The sequence below is a fragment of the Hippoglossus stenolepis genome, chromosome 1 (assembly GCF_022539355.2).
Source record: "Hippoglossus stenolepis isolate QCI-W04-F060 chromosome 1, HSTE1.2, whole genome shotgun sequence".
NCBI classification, from domain to species: Eukaryota; Metazoa; Chordata; class Actinopteri; order Pleuronectiformes; family Pleuronectidae; genus Hippoglossus; species Hippoglossus stenolepis.
The window spans coordinates 29,739,718-29,745,910 of NC_061483.1; positions in this window are offsets into that span (position 1 = coordinate 29,739,718).

Consider the following 6,193-nt stretch of genomic DNA (forward strand, 5'->3'; position numbering starts at 1 on the left):
GCGAGCTAGTTCAGGCAGCCAACTCGAGCTGCACTGCTCCAATCATGTGACATACACCATGTGATATACCTCACTCTCCACAACTATCTATGATACACACCCACCCTATAAGGTGGTCTATTTAAGCAGAGAAAATGTCCCATCACTCCCTTTGCTTGCCCTGCTGCTGCCTCACTATAGCTGCCAGTTGCTTCAGCCTCTCCACCACCCCAGCATCCACCTGTAGACTCCGACGGGGGTCATAAGTATTTGCTCATCACTGCTTAGTTGCAGAAAATGAATGAATGAATAGGGAACAGCAATAGTAAACGTAAGAGCAGAAATTTATTTTCTTGGATGACGTGGATAGTAGGATTTAATGTTGGGTTGGCTCTTAAAGCTAAGGTTGGTGATTCAGGAAAATCTAGCAAGAGAAGTCTACAATTTAAAAATGTGCAACCTATAACTTTCATCTCTACTTCAGGAATGAATGTCTCCCCGGCAGATAACTCTGGTCATGGACAGTTAGAGCATGGGCAGCGTACACAGGCAGGCATGTCGGTTAGTGCCAGCCGATCATCTCATACAGTTCGAAGGAAATGATTGGTTGTGCTTACTACAGTCCTGCGAGGGGCCCAGACACTTTTTTCCTTTTTTTAAATGATTAATTATTGATGGCTAACAGGAAGTGAAGAGGATTTCAACAGAAAACTACCTTTAATTACTAGAAAATATAATATACCAGCATTTTGATCCTTTAAATCTCAGGGCCTAATTTGAAGCAACTAAAAGACCCAGAAAGTTTACACACAATAGTCAGCAAACATATGAAAAACCGACAGCTAAGCTGGTACACTCTGCTCCAGCAGGTGCAGAAATACAAAAATACAACAATAGCGACAGTCTCCAACTCCCGCTGGATATCCTCTTAAAAAAAAATTGTGTTGAAGCACATTGAAAACTGCATATGCAGCTTCATATGTGTAAAAATGGTGGCTGAAATAAAATGCTGAAGTTCTTGACCAATCAGAAATGTTCAGCACTGCAAGCCCCACCCCAAACGTTCATGTACTACAAGAAAGTAAATCCACCCAAGCAGGGACTTCTAAGGGGGTAATGACACGTCCCTGGAGCTAATGTGGATCCTGGTGTCTGCTCAATTTCAGACTCTTGTGTCATCAATATGTGTAAAACATGTTAGGTAGTGACCATTGAATACTTTGTTTGCAAAACAATAAGAAGAAAGTTATTATTTGTAACACAGTGATCATTTCATGAAAAGATGCACCAACAGTTTGAATTAAATGATGAACATACACATTGCTCTGGTGCATAAATATGATGCTAGTAACCTATTCAGGTGCAGTTTTGATTTGTGTGTTGTTTGAGACTTTGAGCCCAAAAATACAAGTAAATCAGTTTAATAAAGTAATTTATTACGATGAGTTTTTTAAACTAAGCCTAAAGTATGCAGGGAAAATGACTGTACTTTACCTTTTTCTGTCAGTTTTAGGCAAAGGCTCTAACCCCAGATTGAATTAAAAGCTTTTCTGAACTGTCAGATTTAAATGTTGTACATTTTTGGTGGCCATGTTATGAAGAATGACATTTTTGTAGATTAAATCTTATCTAACCTTTGCTGAAGCAGAGAATCCCACGATGTGTCCCCTCCTGAACACAGTAACTGGGAAATACAGCAGTCGTGGATATAATGTATACGATGAACATTCAGTCCTCTGTGCTGAATGAGAGTTCGGAGATCATCCTGTCGTGGGAAAGTGGAGTCAGGTGACCTCTCTTCTTCCAGGCTTGGCTGCTCCGGCTAATTGGCACTGCACACCTTTCAATGATAGTCAAGTGCTCTCCTATCCGCAGACTTCAATGCTAATTACAATCACTACACGAATAGTTAATTGCATCATTATGTCTTGTAGATAATTTTTTATTGGACACACCATCGTTTATCTTTCATTTCAGCCATAGGTCTCAGTTCAGGAGAATGTGATGAAACTAGAGATAAAATGTGGGGAAATCATGTGTGTGTGCAAACTGATGTGTTGAGGTAGCACGTCAAAGCAAATCAGGGGAATTATAGATACGTGGTAGAATCACTGTGTCAGAAATATCTTGATTCGAAGTGTGTGAGTGTTTTTTACATGCCACTGCATGCATTATGATCGTATGGCTCCAGTCTCAAAGAATGTACAGTCTAATGCACATTCAAACGGTCACTGGGAAAAAACTATCAGTGAGATCTGATTAAAAAAAAACACAGTTGGTGACTTCCCCAACATAATGTTTAAAACACTGTTCTCTCCATAGCTTATATTTCTACATGGTGTTGCTTGTGTCAGTTGTTTTGTGTTGGTTTAATAGGTTTCACCTTTGACTGTCCATAAAGCAGATGATTGGCTTATTGGGAGGAGAGGCGGGATATTTAATAAAACCACCATCTTTGGTGTTACAGACTCTTACACTCTCAAAGTGGTTTGTCTCTGACTGAGCTTTTTGTTGTAAAAAACAACAATTAGCAAGAATAAAGAGACTCAATCAAAGCAAGAAGTTTATATACCGGAAAACACGTGTATGTTGTCCATGTAGGAGGTGAATGCAGGTATGACATAGGAGACAAGTCAGGTGAAGTTAAAAAAAGTTGTCACATTTGTATATGTATAACATCTGCAAGCCATGTAATGCAGTACTTCTGCAAAGCGCTTACCTCTGTGTATTATTATTATTCTCTGTTTGTGGTGTTGTTCTGTCAAATGTTTTTGCACATTTATAAATAGTAAAAATAATCATAACGAACTACAGTAATAATACAAAACACTTTGGTACAACACCAAAGTACAGCCTCAAAACAAAAGAATCTGTGAATTTATAAGAATTTTAACAAAGAACTAAAGCGATTACTACATGACCCCAAACATTTACTTTAAACTACCAATCATTTTAAGTTGTGGAAGTAGGACTCCTGACAGCCCGGGTCTAAGTCTTGATTTCATGGTCTGGAATCAGACTCAGGAGGACCTGACCGTCGATACAAGCTCCAAATGATCTGACAGTGACCGATAAATATCCCTCTTACCTTGTGCTGCTCTCCCTTTAAACCTTTACACACTTTCCCATGCCTGTCTATTAGCCGTCTGCACTTTGAGTCACATTGCTGCAGTTGGACGCACACAGACAGAGAGCAAAACGGAAAGAGGGGAGGGGAGAAGGCCAGAACAATTCAGATTGAAAAAGAATGACAGCTAGAGAGAGAAAGAGAGAGGAGGAAAGAGGGAGGGAGGGAGCGTCTGAACCACTGAGATAACTCTGTCCAGGTGTTCAGAGCCAAACAAAGGCTCTTTTCAGAGCACGATGAGAACGCACTGCTCCTCCACTTGTTGCAAAATATACAAGATAGGGAAAAAAAGAGCACAACCGAGGCAGGAGCTTATATTGTGTTTCGGTACCAAAATATGCAGCAGGGAGCCTCACTGCTGCCAGTAAACAAGAGTATGAGCTGGGAAAGAAAAGTGCTGAGGTCACAACCGTGAACACTGACAATACATGAATTGTGTTAGATTACAGTAAGTATCATTGGTTTGAAATTACTCCAGGATTAAAGTTCATAAGATAATAAGCAGAATCATCCAGCAAGGAGTGGGTAATTGTGAATATGGCGAAAGAACAGTCAACCATGTCTCCTAGATATTACAACTACAGCAAACACATAATTGTTCTTTTACGGACATATTATTTTCTATTATAATGAAGAAATGCTGATGATTAACAAATTTGACTAGTTGAAAAATGCTGGTACCAAACCATTATTGAAATGTTCCTTGCCCACATATAGGATTTATTTTCCAACAAAATATCCCAAATCTGCGTCGTGACTGCAGCATCATACATTTTTTATAGTATGTGTTTAGTCACCCACAGCTTGGTCTTGGTTTCATACAGAAAATGTCTGCAGGAACCTGAGTCCTGAGACACGATGTGCTTGTCAACGTTAACATTTTCCTTCCTTAACCAAACTGCTCCAGCACATGGTGTTGAAAGTTATGAGTTGCCTGCCTTTGACCTGGACAGGCTCCCATCGCCTCTACAATGTAATTGGGAAAACAACTTAGTGGTACAGTATACAAGCAGAAGTTCAAGGAGATCATCTTGCAACAGGACAGGGCAGAAAATATAATATGGATATAAAAGGGCCGATTTGAATGGAGTAGCAATAGAAGGGGAAAAAAACTGTGGGCTACTCCCTCGATTTTTGTTTTAAAAACAAAAACCATTGGTCGGGTGGTTTTCTCTCCACCTTGACGAAGTTTGCTACACAGTGTAGAATAATATATTATTCTACACTGTGACTAATATGTCTTTATGTCATGGTTTTGAAGCAGCAGGCCATGTTTGCATTTTTACTGCATAGCTCAACTAGTTAGACGTAAGGTTTTCAAAAGGTGTGGCATTGTAATAAAGTATTAAAATTGTAATGGTGCAGTATTGACCGGTCATGCCAGCTCAATTAAACAACACAGTAATGGAAGAAATCTGAAAATAGTGTAAATATCACTTGTTGATATTAGGGAGTCACAGCATGTCAGTCATTCCTTCTTGTTTAAGTTATATCTCAAAAAAGTGTACATTCATCCTAACTGTATCCTCACACTCTGCCTAATGTACATACAACTCATTGTCACTCTACCAGGCACAGTTTACAATAGAGGAGACTTGTCCTTTAATTACATTTTTCTGACGTGATTAATACATGTGAATATGAATAACTATTTAAACCTCTACACCTTAAAAACTGTCCCCTTTATATGATGAATCTGTTGTTGATGAAATGAAATGAAATTTGCCAGGATTATCTTGTATTAATATTTACTTTTTTATCAAGGCCCTGAGAGGCCAGTGGAGAACAGATAAATACAGGAGCCTCGAGATGCAAATTATTTTTATTGTGAAAACTATGAAAATTATTAAAAAGACCATTTAGAAGTTTCATTTCAAAGTTCATCACTACTCCCTTGTAAAAAGGACTAAAATTATGTATACTTTGTTCCATGTTATTTCTTTTAAATATCAGCCAGCTAGAAAAAAATATAAAATTAAAGGTTAATGCAGAATTCAAACCCCAGTCTCCTTGGTTTAAATCGTGTGTTTGACCAATTCATCCACCACCACCTGCTGCGTTGTTCTTTATTACCCCAGTTGTTTTCCAAAAGCCTCTCGGACAGAAAGAGATCACCTGAAAGAAAACATGAAAAAGAGAAAAACTAAATGAAAGAAAAATGATCCATAACATCTGTGGATCTGTGGATTGGTTTATTCAATAACTAAAGCTTCATGTGTTGACAGTACATAACATAGAATGTAGATATTTGCTTGTACAAAGCACATCACATTCTACATACAGAATAATAAATGTGTCCTTGCACTGACGGAAGGCCAGAGGGATGTTTCCAGAAATGTCTTTAAATGTGAGCCATGTCATATATTTCTTCGAAGGTGCTGGACAGTGATGTACAGAAATTCAACCACATACAAATACAATGTAATGTAATTATGATAATATGTCCAGAAGGTTTTTAGGTTATATTCAACAAATTGTCGCAGGTAACTTTTGGTTTTTAGAAGCAGAACTCACTCGCTGGGATGGAAAGTTTTTACCCAGCGTTTCATCACTAGCGCGGGCCTCTGCATCAACATCCATTCAGTGCAGGGACTCTGTGGGCTCAGCTTGCACAGGGATATGTGCCTGCCTGGCGGCCCTCTGTCATCCCTCCCTGCCTCAGCTGACAGAAGTGAGATGGCAGTCTTTTGATGTCACAGAGAAATTCTTACCCCTGGCTGTTTCTCACCAATTCACTTCAGTCCAGCTACCTACCCAGTCTGTTATTAGGAGTGAGAGAATGCTTTGTGTTTCCAGATCAGACCAATTTGCAAGTCCATTCATGAACCGCTCAGATATAGAATCTCTCATCACTGTTTATAATGGGAAGTAGATTAACTTTCCTACCTGATGGCATCTCAGTTATTTGACTGTACGCTTGGGGAAGAATTTTTTTCCCCCCGGAAATTATACAGTTAAAGGTCTATTTGACTGTAATGCTGAAAAGCAGCTGTGGAGAAAATTCTTCTCACATTACACTGACAGGATTTCTTTGGCCAAAAGATAGATAGATAGATAGATAGATAGATAGATAGATAGATAGATAGA